We start from the raw sequence: 16,607 nt of genomic DNA on the forward strand, positions 1-16,607 counted from the left end.
GTTGTATAGTGCAATTGGAGTGGGATTTCACTCATCCTAAATCACAATGGAGATCATGGTACTCCGATGATTTGCAAATCGCACTTGGGAAACCCTGAGGTTCCTTGGAAGCTTATTTCTCAATTAGGATGATAATAATGAACAAGACAGTTTGCCCATCACTACGGATTTTCCCATGCAATATGCAGGCATTAGAGCATCATCGTTTTTTTAAAAAAAATAAACCAGATCAACTTATGTATATGCATGTGTGAATCAATCCAAAGTGAAGGGCATGGGAACCAGGTAGCAATAAAGGGTGTGGTGAGGTGGATGCAGAGAGACAGGAAGCCCTGGACAGCAATCTAAGACTGCAGGCAGTGTTGAACTTGAGGCTCAGTTGTTCAGACAGACAAGGGCATGTGTGTGGGAAGGTCATAAAATCACAGTAGCTTGTTCCAGATCACCTGACTCCACATCAGCACTTCCTCTCAAGGTACCTATCTTTCTTTGAAGCATAGTGGCAGCACACCAGGTAATGGTGCTGACTTAAGAAACATGTGAACAGCTTGGCTGGATCAGATCAATGGCCTCTCTAGTCCAGCATTCCATTTCCCACAGTGACCAACCTGTTATGCCCAAAAGCATAACATGAGGGCAATAGCCCTTTCCTACAGTTATTCCCTGGCAACTAACATTCATGCCTCTGATCCTGGAAGTAGCACCTAGGCATAATGAGTAGAAGCCACTGGTAATCCGTGTGCCAATGGTCAGCTCCAGTGACATTTGACACCACAGAAAATTGTGGGGAGCACTGAACATACAAGAACATACAACAGAGCAGCTTCATGGCTGATGGATGGAATATATTTTGCTTCACAGTTCAGCTTTACAGTTCTATTGATACTTCAGGCCTACATGTCACATGCAAGTGTGTACAGGCAGTGGACATTCTGTGTGTGTTCAACTGGCATGTGGCCGCCGACCCACACACTATTTTGGGGCCCCAGGAGGGGTGTGTGTGGTATGGCGGGCTTATGTGTGCGCTGCTGATGTGCACAGTGACCCGGAACGAGACCCCCATGCAAACAGAGTTGCCTGTATAACGGTAGCCCAATGGCCCATTTAAAACAAGTGACACTTCCAGTCGAAGACATGTTGCTGCCTGAGACAAAGGACAAGATGGCGGCCCCGTTACCTCATTCCGTGTGCAGAAACTGGTTGGACTGGCAGCTGAATACTGTTGACAGGACTGTTCACTGCACTTGTGGGCAGACAAGTAGTCGAAAGAGCAAAGGGAAGGCCACATGGCGCACACAGGAGGAACAGCCAGGGACATACTGCTGTTGCCCCCCAACATCTTCTCTCTATGGTGATTACCTCACATCATCTAACGGTAGAACCGGCTCTGCTTCCAGTGGAGCAGAGAAGCCATGAGGTGATGGTGAGCTTAGAACTTTCCCTACCCACTATTTTCACATTCCAAATTGGCCACTCCCCAAGGCTGCTCTCTGTATCACAGGGCTTTAAATACATATACATTAGGCAGAGAGCCGATCAAGTATCTCTTCCTCCGGGTGATTCTCTGCTTCCAATGATCTAAATGAGCCTTGGGGCTACTGTTACATGCATTTTTCTGTAACATGTACTTTGGACCTTATTCTACAAGAAAGACTGACGTCCGTTTGCAGATTCAGCCAGGGTGTCTGGGTTGTAGCTCAGCCCTTTGGCTCCAAGGAAGGCAAATGTGTCTGTCTGTATGTTCCCTCAGCCCTCTTGCTCACAGTGCTTTCTCCCCAGAGTTTATTTGCATGAATAACGGCAAGCACTGATATAGGCTTTCAGGGTATTAGACCAAACCTGTAAATGAATGCATTGATTCATCACAATTCATTAATCAAGACTGTGCTGGATTTAACAGACAGCAGATTATTAGACACCAAATTATACAGACTGGGAGTGGCGGGGGGAGAGTTCCCAGAGGGTCATATGTAATGTGAATGCTTTTGCATAAAACTATAAACCCCTATTAAATTAAAGACACACAAAAATTATGTTCACTGCTTATCTAAAGTAATTTTTTTTAAAGGGATGTTACACTAATTTACTTCTTAACTGGTCCTGGTTACACTGCAAAGGGCTAAAGGTGAAATGCAATGTTTCCTTTGATGCTTGGCTAAGCAACTCATACTAACATACCCTTATAGAGGTGAAGAAATTAATGAAATTACTACTGTAATTCATTGCTAATGGAAAACCGTCAATGCATTAAGCCAAGAGTTCAAACAAATTCTCTATAGACCCCAAGACCTAACCCTATGACTCAGACTATTAGACTCACAACTCTTGTTTCGAGTTCTCTCAACTGGGGATCATGAGAGGAAATTGTCACGTAATTCCACAAAGTTTGCAAATTGTTGACCTTGGTAGCTGAGGTCTCCCCGCGAGCAAGCACAGGGGAGGGAAGCGAACTTTTAATTTCCACCTCCATTCAGAATCCTCCCCCAAATTAGCAGACGGGAAGAAGAAAGCAGTCAACCCAGAAAGTAGTCAACACTCTGAATATTGCAATTTGTGGGTTAATATCATGACAACCAAGTAGAGATGAACTGCGGGACAAAAACTACATATTCGTATCAAATCGTAGAACACAAAGCATACTGACCTTTCAATATTTTTTCTAAGTACCTTGCAACCATGCTTGGGGACCAAAAGAGCTGTGTGTTTGGCACTTATAAACACCAAGGGAAGTGAAGCAAGTCTGCAAACTATTTGCCAAGGTTGTCAGTGCAACCATTGGGTAGAAGTTCTAAATATTAATGGGTGCGAATGCATTTCTGGACTACTTGATTGCTTCCCAGTGGGAAGGAGGACATATGCCCAGTCCAGGAGTCTTAGACCCACCAAACAGAAATGCGGGATGGGGGACTCCTGTAGTCTATTTTAATCAGGGACAGCCAGGAAAGCATGGTTGCTGCTTTCTTCCCATTGGAGACAAAGCCTCACGTCAGTGTACCCTTCCCAAGCAGAATGGAGATTTTGGAGCCAAGATGCTTAGAGAAAAATTAAAATTGTGGCAGCACCAAGTTATAGGGAAGCATTTTTCCCTCCTCCTCCTCCTCCTCCTGCCTGGTTCTTTCGGGGAAGCACCCAGAGTCTGCAATCATTATTATTCTCAAAGACTGGAGAATTGGTTCTGATTGAAGTGAGGACCACTTTAACATCAAAACCCAGCTCCCTTGCACCATTAAAAATTATTAATGTTAAGGCTTATCGTGTCCCTTAATTATATAAAACTCTACAAGGAATAACAACCTGTAAATTTACTATGCAAATGCTCTTAATTTATGACAGATTGCTACTTCAAATACAAGTATTAAGTCACTATTAGATTTGTTTAGGTAATGCACTAATATGCATCACTGAGGTCTTAGATTTCTAAGTAGCAATAGTGTTTGTTAGATGCAAATAAGGATTACTTTAATTAAAACACCATCCCCAGCATCTCAGAAGATTTATTCCAAATCTTTATATAGGGCAGATTCATTATCTTTCTGCAGTTAATAAAAAATACAGCCTTCTTTGGTTACATTTTAGAATTTAGCATTGATTACTATTTTGTTACTAGAAATAAGATACTAATGTCTTTTAATGCAAGCCAAAAGCAATTTTGTCAGCCCAATTAAAATACTATTGAACAGTGGCTAAAGAAACTTTAATTTCTGCATAATTATATAGTGGGTAAATGTTATATATATATATAGCACATTAAGCAGCAGAAAGCATACACACCTATTATATTTAGCTAGATCGGCCACTTCCAAAAGAGATAACTGAAGGACTGGAGAGAACAGGTTGATGTTGGGTGGGTGGGTGAGATAGAGAGAGAGACAGAGACAGACAGACAGACAGACAGACAGACAGACAGACAGACACAGAGAGACACAGAGATGGACTGGTTGGACACAGAGAAATGGTGGGAGGAACCAGCTGGGGAACCACCACCAAGGAACATAGACTCAGAGCCCAGGGAGTGGTGGTGGGACAATGATGAGTGGTCAGGGAGAAGAGGGAGAAGACTAGGAGGAGTAGGTGTCAGAAGCTGAAGAGGAAACAGGGCTTAGTGAGCTGGGAGAGTCGGTGGCAGAGAGAAGTTCAAAATCAGAGGCAGGGGCTGGAGCAGGAGGGTGGGAGGAGGGAGGCCAAGAGGCAGAGATGAGTCAGGCTGGTGAAGAATCACTGGTGTTTCCCCTCCTGCTGAGACGAGCTCTCCTCCCCTCTTTGTCACTCAGATCCGGGAGAGGCATGAAGAGGGCGGAGGAAAGGTTGACTGATGCAAGCGCAGTCTCCAATTGCTTGGAAAAGTTCACCATTCTTCTTTGAACATCCATGTTCCCATCCTACTTTTTTGAACACATTCACACAAATATACAAGAATTATTGCAATCTCCGCTATTAATTATCTTTGGGGTATTTTCCCAGACCTCTTGCTCACAACCAGATAGCCCCTTCTAAAACTCAGTGATGAGCCATGTTTGCAGCCACACTCATCTGTACTGTGATATCTTGTAAGCATCGGCAGAGAGCAGTTTTAGAATCAGAATAGCAATATAACTTCATATAATGATGTGGGTCCCACTCTCTCACAATGACTGAGCCAGGGCTGATGAGAGTTGCAATCCAACATCTAGTCGGACACAGGCTCCCTACCCATGATCTATAGAATCTGAATGTTCCCCAGCAAGCCAAAAGACTTAACAAAGGTAAAAGACAAGATGCTAAGGCTACAGAAGTCCAGCCTGATCATAATGATTGTTTTCTGCATTATGAAATGCTTAGCGTTGAGTTGGCTCTGTAGGAACTGTTGTCATTTGTGATTAGGGACACACACAAGCAGATACTTAAAACACGCCCGACAGATAAAAACCATGTTAGAATGCACCCCTTGGTAATGTTGGCAAATAGATTTGTGCTCCTTAAGTACACAGTAGACATTTCAATTAATAATTCACCTTGCCAATAGTTTTGTAATATTCTGTAAACAAGCTAATGAAACCAAAGCTTCACATTTTGTGTGCACTAATAATGCTTGTTTAGAAAATGATCATTAGTGGATTTAATTCAGATCTGCCAACTCTAGTTAAAAATTATTGCTGTTTTCATTCCACTGAAAGGAGGCAGGGAAAGGGAGCATCCCGCTGTTTTGAAACACACTGTTTATGGCAACCCACTAAAAGTTATTTATCCATTTCTCTGTTGTAAATTTGAAAGCGTTGAGGGGAAATAATGCCACAAATATATATATCACCAGAGTACTCGCAGCAAGCGGAAATTCCCAGTTTAATTAAAGACAATGAATATCATCTTCCTATAGATCTTTTTGTGCCATAAAAGATGTCTTCCCAAACAGCGGGGGATTCGGGCCTTATCAGAGCAACAGCAAAATTAATGAAGGTTCACTTGGGAGGCTGGGAACAGGTCCTAGCAACAGATAAAAGAGAAGAAAGGAACAGGAGAGAACAAGGCTTGTCATCCCGAGGCTATCTGATACTGCGGTTATCTCACGTGCATTGCTTTCGTACATCACAAAACTGTCCCCGGCATTCTCCATGCCGGTTTTGTGATGTGTGAATGTTCGTTTCTCCTTGATCTCCTTTGCTCCTTTCAGGGTGCAAGCTTCCAATCTGTCCATTCCGCCGCTTTTGTCAAAACAAACGTCTACCCTCCTGCGTCCCTCGTCACCCATCAGTGTTTTCAGTGTTTGCACACCACTTGCGGACAATATAAAAGAAGCAAACAGGGTAACCGCTGTGAGTCACTTCTACTCCAGAAAGCCCTGAAAACTGTGTCTCAGACCCGACAGTTTTGTCAATGTAGATCAAGAGTAGGGAACCTCAGGCTTTCAGTGCTCCCCCCTCTCCAAGTCACACCCCACACTGTTGAGGCCACACCACCCCTGCACCAGTTCGGCTTTGCATCCTCCTTGGGTGTTTTCCCCTGGCTGCAATGTGTCCTTGATCTCAGATAATGCTCTTTTGCTTGGAGAATAAAGAAGGCATCTGCAAATATGAAGAGACACCTCCTGCAAAAAGTTAAAACGTCCTTTCATTACTTTGCCCAGTTTTGCTTTTGCTTCTGCCCACTACTGGAATACGGCCCCTGAAAGGTTGCCTAGTTGTGAATGTGGCTATCAGGTTCCTCCCCACAAGATGTAGACATACGCACATTACATCAGATGGCTTCAGAGTGGTCCTTAGTTGAGTCATCTTCAGCCTAGCTCCATCTAATTTCACCCATTGCCATACAAAGTACCTACACTGGCACATCTGACCAACTGGTGAATCTAGCCCAGTGTTTCCCAAACTTGGGTCTCCAGCTGCTTTTGGACTACAATTCCCATCATCACTGGTCCTGCTAGCTAGGGTTTATGGGAGTTGTAGTCCAAAAACAGCTGGAGACCCAAGTATGGGAAACTCTGAACATTTTCTTCAGCAGTGGTGAACCAGGTGGCCCTGAACAGCTCACAAGCTTGCCTGAGCTTCTGGTAACTATATATTTGAGCGATGGCATAACACTGCGGAAACTAGTGGTGGAGACTTCCCCATGCCTAAACATTTATCTGCTGATACCACTGGCATGCGGTCTTCTTGAATCTGAATGGAATGTTTCTTATTACTTTATCCTCCCCAATACTCCTTCCTGGATGCACAGCTCTGCATGACCAAGGGACTCTTCTACCTTGAAGAAGACCTTGCAAATTGCCTCGGTTTTGCCTCCACAGAGGCTGCTCCTGTCTTCACTCCCCTTAAGCCGCCACCACCACTAATGTGTCTCAGCTCACTCGCAGAAAAGCCAGACTCACTAGCCAGAAAGGGGAACTGAGAGCTGCAATTACTTGCAGGCATGATATGCACAACTATGGGTTGGTCAGTTGTCCCTAGGATCCTGAGAACCAAGGAAGATTTTTAGTTTTTTTTATTTTACTATGTCAGAATTACAGAAAGCAAGAGACTTCTGAAATTCTCTTCTCCATATAGTTTATGAAGAGCCTGTGGCCCTCCAGCTGTTGTCGGACTACGGCTCTCATCCTTGACCATCGGCCATACTGGCTGATGGGAGTTGCAGTCCAAAAACATCTGGTACCCCACTCCTGACTCGGCCAGTGGTTGTATGTATTATTCTGAGCACCATGGCAATTTTGAAATATGCTGCCCTTTTAACAACAAAAAGGGGTACCAAATACGTTTCAAGCGAGTGTTATTAGAATATCGAGAAATTCTGTTTTTTAATAAACAGCTCAAAAGAATGAAAATGTTGACATTATTAAGCATGTTGTGAATTTTACATTACAAGGGGTGGGTGGTGAAAGAGAGAAAGAGAAAGAGAGAGAGAGAATTTGCCATATACATAAATATCACCCACTGAAAGACTGCTGGCACTGATGTCTCTTATAGGTGCTGGATCTGTCTGTAACGGAGAACATGAGATGCTTGTTCCTAGCCAACGTGCACTTTCCAATAATGACTCATCCTTCAAACATTTATTGAAAATAGGCTTTTATAGCTGTGATGTCAACCTTTCTGAAAGACTGCAGATGTACAGATCATAAGCGCTAAAGCAAGCTAAATTCATACTAGGTTTCCCTGGCAACTGAAGTTAAACACATCTAATGGAGAGATCCTGTCCTCGTGTTTTGCTTACTGGGCAGGGCAGGATCACTCCTAAACACAGACACACACCCATATGCCGACGGAAAACAAGGTATATTTTGACTTGAATTGGGAATACAGCTTTGCACATTAGCAGAGAAGGTGCCATTTCCCACTCTAAAACCAGATTTTGCCAGATAATTCAATTGCCAGAACAGAAGAGCTTCACACTATTAAAAAGATATTTGTCTTTGTAGGATCAAACTTAGCTATTCTAAAATTCTAGACCTTCCTGAGGCTTGGGCTGTTTTAATGGTATCACATCTTTCTAACAGCACCCAGTAAGTGCCCTTGTGCAGTTATACTAATATCACCCATTTATTCGTCTTAAATCTGCAAGTAATAGCATAAGTATCTGTCATTAGTGGTGATATGCTTTTAGATCTATTATTACCCCTTTTAAGGTTTTTTAATGTTTTATAAAGCAGACAGAAGACTAATGTTGGCTGGGTGATGTATTAATAAAAATACATTCTGATTTTTCCAAAAAAAATGCACGTCCCATGCCCCAAGGTCTGTTTCATTTAAAACCACTGCTTTCTATCCTGTCCTGATAGCACAGGACACAATGGACACTTCTGACATTCTTCTGTCTTTCTCCTGATGCTTGTAAAGATATTTGAAAGGTGTCTCCATATTAACCCAGAATGAACATATTTAACACCTTCAAGCCTTTCATCACAAAACTTGCCTTCCAACTTTTATCATCTTGGTTGATAAGGATATTTTAACCATCCTTTCAGCTTTTCCTTTCTCATTTGCCACTGATGGTGTTCTCATCTGAATGCTGATCTAAGGAAAGCCATCATACTTACAATGGTATAGTCTATAGTGCTATTATTTCCTGCCTCAGAACAATGGCACAAATTTCCATAAACAGGGCTTCTCAGAACAAGATTTTCTCCACCTCCCGTTCCTCTAAAATCTGCTCCTGTGAATAGGGGATGAGGAGAGGTCAGGTTAGATGGCCCCTGTGGGTTAAAGCCTCAGCGCCTAGGGCTTGCCGATCGAAAGGTCGGCGGTTCGAATCCCTGCGGCGGGGTGCGCTCCCGCTGCTCGGTCCCAGCGCCTGCCAACCTAGCAGTTCGAAAGCACCTCCGGGTGCAAGTAGATAAATAGGGACCGCTTACCAGCGGGAAGGTAAACGGCGTTTCCGTGTGCGGCTCTGGCTCTGGCTCTGGCTCTGGCTCTGGCTCTGGCTCTGGCTCTGGCCAGAGCAGCGATGTCACGCTGGCCACGTGACCCGGAAGTGTCTCCGGACAGCGCTGGCCCCTGGCCTCTTAAGTGAGATGGGCGCACAACCCCAGAGTCTGTCAAGACTGGCCCGTACGGGCAGGGGTACCTTTACCTTTACCTTTTATACCCACTCCAAGACTACAGTATATCTGTAACCGGGATTTAATGAGATGCCTCGGGCTTTTAGCCTAACCCTTCAGTCTTGCAAACAAAATTCATGTACAGAAACAAAATTCTTCAGTGGATCAACAGACCCGGTGCACAAATGTCTCCTCTATCAGAGAGAGAGAGAAAGAGAAAACAACTGCATTCACCAGCAGTACAAGCTAGTCCCATATGTTTTTAATTTTTGGATTTGAAGAAGAAGAAGAGTTTGGATTTGATATCCCGCTTTATCGCTACCCTAAGGAGTCTCAAAGCGGCTAACATTCTCCTTTCCCTTCCTCCCCCACAACAAACACTCTGTGAGGTGAGTGAGGCTGAGAGACTTCAGAGAAATGTGACTAGCCGAAGGTCACCCAGCAGCTGCATGTGGAGTGGGGAATCGAACCCGGTTCACCAGATTACTAGTCTACCACTCTTAACCACTACACCACACTGGCTCTCTTTTGAATATTTAACTCCTATGCTGCTTAATATATTAAAGATACCTCTAAGCGGTGAACAGAAATCTGAAGCAACAGACGACTTAAATTATTACAGAAATATACACTTATCAATTAATGTTACTAATATAAACAAATCAATATCAATTCATTTTCCTCCCGGTTCTCACCCAGGGTCCAAACAAATGTTCAGCTCACCCACAGAAGTCTTACAATGAGAAGAGTTGCTGGAAACAGCAGACATCACCCTTGTCTCTCACTGTAGACTTCTTTTCGATGGGCAGGCCCAAGGAAGATGGCACTTCCCCAAAGGTGCCCACAGCTGTGTTCCATTCACTCTCCACACCCAGTTCAAGGTGGAGCAGGTTTGTTGAGTTTCCCAGGGGGTCCAGAGGATGAGGAAAGCCTCCCCCCTCTACTCACAGCTCTTTCTCATCCTTGGTCCTCCTCTTCCAGCTGCTCAGATGAACACTCCATACTGTTTTGTTTCCATGAAATAACAGACTGCTATAATCGTTGTGGATTTTTCCCATGCTCCTGGCAGGTGCCAACTTCTCAACTGGCATCTGCAGCTATGCTTTAAGCCCCAGACTGATCTGAATACATTAGCTGGTGAGAACGTTTATCCAAAAGTTTTACCTTCTGACTTCTTCCCTTGTGACCTCAGAAGAGTTGCCTCTTCTGGTTCAGACTAAATTCACATTAATAAGAACCCTATTTTCTTCAGCATGCTTCCAAGTTTTCTGCTTTGCTCTGTTCAGCAAATGAACTGACAAGCACTCTTTCTTTACTGGACTTTCAGAAAAGCAGATAAACATGTTGGATAATGGGTAGATACAAGTTTTATGGAAAGGAAAGGAAACGCAGAAAGCCACACTGTATGAGGTCACACTATTCATCCATCTAGTCTTGTCTACCCTAACAGACAGTGGTCATCTGCCCCCTGAACTTTTTTTTCACTAGAGATGTCAGGGGTCTTCTCATGTGCTCTACTGCTGAGCTATAGCCTGGCACATGAATAGCACAGTTTACAGGGTATCCTAAGCAACTTCATTCAGAAGAAGAAGAAGAAGAAGAAGAGTTTGGATTTGATATCCCGCCTTTCACTCACTTTAAGGAGTCTCAAAGCGGCTAACATTCTCCTTTCCCTTCCTCCCCCACAACAAACACTCTGTGAGGTGAGTGGGGCTGAGAGACTTCACAGAAGTGTGACTAGCCCAAGGTCACCCAGCAGCTGCATGTGGAGGAGCGGAGACGCGAACCTGGTTCCCCAGATTAGGAGACTACCGCTCTTAACCACTACACCACACTGTGAGTTAAATGGGACTTAACTACCTATGAAATGTGCTTCAGATTCCAAACTAGGCCACCTTAATGAAGGGCAAAAAAGCCAACGTCTCACTACGGCTCCATCTGAAATTCTTTTTTTTTTCCAACACAAAAGCTGGATGCTGAAGAAACCTAGCAAATTACCGTTGGTACCTGCTACCACAGATTATTTTACAGGCTAGAGGCAGAAAGTCAACTACAGTGGTACCTTGGTTCTCAAACGCCTTGGTACTCAAACAACTTGGAACCCAAACACTGCAAACTGAAAATAATTGTTCTGGTTTGCTAATGTTTTTCAAAAGCTGAACGTGCTCCGTTTTGAGTGTTACGCTTCCGATTTGAGTGCCACACTTCCGTTTTGAGTGTTACGCTGAAGTCTGTCTGTTTTTGCTATTTATTTTGCGTTTTTGTTTTTGCGGCTCTTTGTTGTTTGTTTTTTGTGACTGTGTGGAACCCAGTTCAGTTCCTGATTGATTGATTGATTGATTGATTGTGTGATTGCAGCACATTGTTTATTGCTTTCATTTTATGGATCAATGGTCTTGTTAGATAGTAAAATTCATGTTAAATTACTGTTTATGGGGTTGTTTTTAAAAGTCTGAAACGGATTAATCCATTTTGCATTACTTTCTATGGGAAAGCACGCCTTTGGTTTTGGAACGGACTTCCAGAACAGATTAAGTTTGAGAACCAAGGTACCACTGTACCTTTGCTATCCTCCCCACCAATCCTGTAATGCATTATTTCCTATGCATGGTAGGAAACACTTTGATTTCCCATTCTGCTGAATGGACAATTAGCACACTTTCAAATGAATGGAAAGGTCTACACATGAAATTCTGGATTTGTGCAAACCTTGGTTTTCCCACCATAAACACAGTATCTATTAAGAGGGGAAAGTGGCCAAAGAAGGAGCCATTAACACACCTTCAAGGTATGTTTAATCAGGTCCCACAATTCATTTTCGTCCTCTGAATTATAAACCATAGATAATCAAGGTTTGCAACAGAAATGCTTACGAACCATGATCAGTGGAACTGATCAACAGAACGCTAATGCCATGTATGAACTGATTGTTTGCATTAAATTATGCACAAGAAATACAAACAAGAAAAAGGAAAGAAATTAAAGCTTTGTTCCCTTATTAGCATAAGGTTAAAGCCAATGAATACATAATTGTTCCACACCCAAAGTATTAAAGGATTTTATTCTTAAAGTACAAAGAAATTAATATGCAATGCTGCCTTATTTTACAGGCAAATTGTTTAGTTCCCCCCTCCCGCTCCTTTCCTTCTCTCTCTGAAAAAAACACCACATTTTCTTGCTGGAGGATATTGCCATGAACGAGGCTAGACAGCCAAACTAATATTGATTCAAGAGCACATATCTGAGAACAGCTCAGAACAATAACTCTAAAATGCTATTAGCATATTTTCATTTCAAGTTCCATTTACGTCTATAAATCCCATAATTAAGTTACACAATACATATTTCCCGAATAAGATAACACAAAATTAAGCATAAATATACGGACTGCAAATTGGCAACAATGCAACTAATGTGAAACATTAAAAAGATATAAAATACATCCCAATACTACAAAATGTATGAGATTATTCCAATAATTACAGTTTATTGTCATAAAGACAATTACTGGCTTAAGTTCAAAGACAAACATAGAACTTACAACGATCTATCAATCTCACGAACATCAGCATTGTTGTGTTATTTTAATTTACCCAACAGTCCCAAGAAACAGCTTCTTATAAATAACATTCCTCACCCACCCTCACCACGAGGGTGGTGATTTTTTGCTATTATGTTGTTTTGAGTTTTCTGCTCTTCAGAAAACTTTACTCTTCAAATTTACAAATGATTAGTTTCAAAATCTGACTTATCTCAATATTAGGGCACCCTGTAGTCTCTTTTATAATGTTGCTCAAATATAGAGAATAATGTTAAAGCAGGAATGTTTCTCCATTATTTAGCTTATTGGGGGTATAATCTATGACCAAGCACTTCACTGGCATATTCCCTATCAGCATATCCATTAAAAAACACACACACACAAAGCTTCCATTGCAGTTTCACCATCCCATTGAATCCTAGCCCTACAAACTGATAACACTGTTACCCAAGCACCATTCAGGACTAAATTGGGGAGCCCTTTAAAAACTCAGGTGCAGTTTACCTCATACATTTGGAATCCACACAACTTTTTCCTGTCTTCCAAATCATCACCTTGTCTTCTCCCACACGGGTTTCACTGGGGCATTGATAATCAGTTGCGCCTCACACCAACTGCTTCCTTCGAAATGAAAAAGTAGCCTACACCAGCCTTCCTAAATTTGGTGCCCTCCAAACATTTTGGACTAGAACTCCCATAAACCTCAGGCAACTTGGCTAATGGTGAAGGAAGATGGGAAACTGACCCTTTCCATCTGCTCAATTTGGGTAAGAAATGCTTGATACCCTGGTACATTGTTTCTAAGTTCTTCTGCCCCATGATGCCAATGGACCTTACCCATTTCTCCAGTGTGGTGTAGTGGTTAAGAGCGGTGGACTCGTAATCTGGTGAACCGGGTTCACTTCCCCGCTCCTCCACAAGCAGCTGCTGGGTGACCTTGGGCTAGTCACACTTCTCTGAAGTCTCTCAGCCTCACTCACCTCACAGAGTGTTTGTTGTGGGGGACTCCTTAGGGCAGTGATAAAGTGGGATATCAAATCCAAACTCTTCTTTTAGGAAGATGCCTGTATCACATGCAAATTAGCCTTCAACAGGGGACCGCCACCCCCTTAAAGATGCCAGTTACTTGCCCGAACGCAAGATACCTGCATGCTCTTTACTGTCAATGGCTGATAGATGAGGAAGCAAGAGTATTTGCTTTGATGGAATCAGGTTGACGTCTACTTTGATGTTCTCCAGGTGCCTGAGCAGCAGCATGTTCTTTTAAAGTATGTCAAATTAAGCAGAAAAACTCAAGTCATTTCTTATGCTGAATTGATATGTCGATTTAGACAATTTAAGAACAGTGAGTAACAAATTAAGCAGGTGATAGAAGATCGATGCACAAAGCATCTGTTATTATCTCTGGACCTGACAGATAATCAAGCTCTGTTGAACAGGTAATCAACCCTTCTTGCCTAGTGAACGAGGAGATGTTTTAAGGTGGTTGCAACAGGATCCCAGGATCATTGCGTTGTGACTCATTTCTGAATGTACAAATGCTGCGCCAAATGTGCTGAAGAGTTTAAGCTGCATTTCCATCTCCAGCCTTAATAATAGAGAAAGTCAGCAAGGATCACCATCAAGAACACCATTTATAGCGATAGGGTTTGAATATGAATGAGGCTTCAGAGCTGCCTGGGTGACTTACTATACCATCAGCTTTGGTAACAGAGTTTATATTTTTCTGTTAACTACCATATGCAATTGCTGCTTTTAATGCAAAGCATTTGCATGACCGGACTTGGGTCGTTGTCAGCTTTTCGCAGAGGCTAAAGCTTTCCTGAAATGTCGCAGCAAAGTTTTCGGAGCAAGGATCTGAGCAATCCATTCTGCCACAGGATATTTCCCGACAGGAGTGGCCATGGAAGTCACTCAGTGCTAGCTTCTTCGGGTTCTTTTCGTAAACCCGCAAACTTTGCAATAACATCCGCACGTATGAAACAAACATAAGTGAGAGGCGACAACCTCTGTCTAGTAAAGTAGCAAACTGTGCAGCGTCTGAGGACCCATATGCATGTATGCGTAAAAGCTTTATGACCATAAGGATGCTTATTAAAATAGGCAGAATGTGAACACTGCAAAGCTAAATAGGTTTAATCATCATGACATAAGCCTGAAATAACAATGCAGGAACCTGCCACTTATGGTAGTCAAGAGCTTCGTCAGAGAATTGCAAGGACACATTTCCCTAGATACACCAAATGGTTGCGTGCATGTGTTGTCCCTGCATTTGTAGAATGTGCATAACTGTGTGAGAGGGAAAGAATGAACTCACATGCACACTGTGTTTGTAGCAAAGCATGGTGAGGAGGAACGGTGATTAAAGCATTGACTATGTTCCCTAGCCGCCACCAAGTGCTGAATTCACTAGGTTGGAGAGATGGCGCTGACAGATATTGCTTCTTACTACTAGCGATGTAGTAGAACAATGATAACAGTGTTTAGGGCATCACCCATGTTAAAGCTCACTATCACCATGGAGCAAGCAAATTGTACACTGGTTAAACAGTATTGTTAGAAGAGTTTGCCACGAAAAGTGGTAGACAGTAAGAGCTGTTCAACAGTGGAATTTGCTGCCAAGGAGTGTGGTGGAGTCTCCTTCTTTGGAGGTCTTTAAGCAGAGGCTTGACAACCATATGTCAGGAGTGCTCTGATGGTGTTTCCTGCTTGGCAGGGGGTTGGACTCGATGGCCCTTGTGGTCTCTTCCAACTATGATTCTATGATTCTAGATCACATAGGTGTACGTATATAAAAGGGCTTGATTCACGTGGAGCACAGAAGCAGCTCGTTTGGCAACATTTAATTTCATTTCACTTTGAATTTGCACACCGCCTTTCTATATTAATATACGCAAGGCAGGTGACAAGCTGAAGGAGCAACCAAATTGACAGGAAAGATCGCACACCTAATAACAATCTGATCCCATACAAAAAAAAGTCGTAACGAAAACATCTTTAGAATAATCAACTTATATAAAATAAAGCAATATTCAATAATCCATTAGAATAGTAAACAGTATAATAAAATATCAGCAAATAATTATTAAACAGTTTACATTTAGCCATTTACAATAAAGAATTCCTAAACTGTAGTCAATAAAAATAACAGCAAGTCACAACCAAAAAAAAACACATACAAAACCATGTAAAAGGGTCAAGTTGAGAAACAAGGATGCACAATTTATATATTTTTAAAAACTGAATACCCCTGAACTCCTCTCCTCTCTTCCCAGCTGCTTCTGCCGTTCTCAAAGTCATGGTCTGGGAAGGACTCATAGGGCTAGAGGGTGGGGCAAGGCAGGTGGAAAAAGCCATTGCCTGATGGCCAGCACAAAGTCTCTCTCCCATCACAGTTCTTCATCTGGAAACATTGGGGGAGAAAAGTAGTTCCTTGGACCAAGTATGGGGAACCCGCAGCCCTCCAATGTTGCCAAACCTCAACTCCTCACGCCTGGCCAAGGATGATGGAAGTTGTCATTCAACAATATCTGGAGGGTCAAAGATTCCCTCACACATCTTCAACTGGTGTCATGTACCAGACATCTCGCCTGCAATTACAGTGGCACCTTCTTGGTATCTCTTGAAAGGGCATCTTTTAAAAGCCTTAGATACATTTAACTTGTACTGGCTGATAATGGGTTTTAGATGAGGCCAGAGAGATGGAGGGATGAAAGTATTAGGATAGCACCTGAAGTGTGAAGGCGAAGCATACCACATAGTCAGAGGTGCAATGGGCCCCTTGTATCAAAGGTTTTAGAAACACTGCCTTAGTCTGATCCAGCCAAGGTTGTGCTATGTTCAACCCCTCCTTTCTTTTAAACATCCATGTTTTATGGTTGTTTCCTAAATGTCACAAAGGCAGATGCTGCCATCTGAAACACACGAGCTATAAATCTGATGTCGAAGAGCCGTTTCAAACCAATTTCATCTGTAGATGAAATGCTTAAGTATCTGCCACAGAAAACTGAAAGAGGTTCCCCCCGCACTCTTTTTCCCCCTCTCTTTTTTACTATTGTCGCA

General features: G+C 42.7%; 1 long non-coding RNA gene across 1 annotated transcript in view; it reads left to right on the forward strand.

Annotated features, from left to right (window-relative positions):
* LOC307219021 overlaps positions 1–16,607 on the forward strand; it is a 198,083-nt gene that overhangs the window by 63,207 nt on the left and 118,269 nt on the right. The window lies entirely within an intron of this gene.

The sequence above is a fragment of the Podarcis cretensis genome (genome assembly GCF_951804945.1).
Source record: "Podarcis cretensis genome assembly, chromosome: 6".
Lineage (NCBI taxonomy): Eukaryota > Metazoa > Chordata > Lepidosauria > Squamata > Lacertidae > Podarcis > Podarcis cretensis.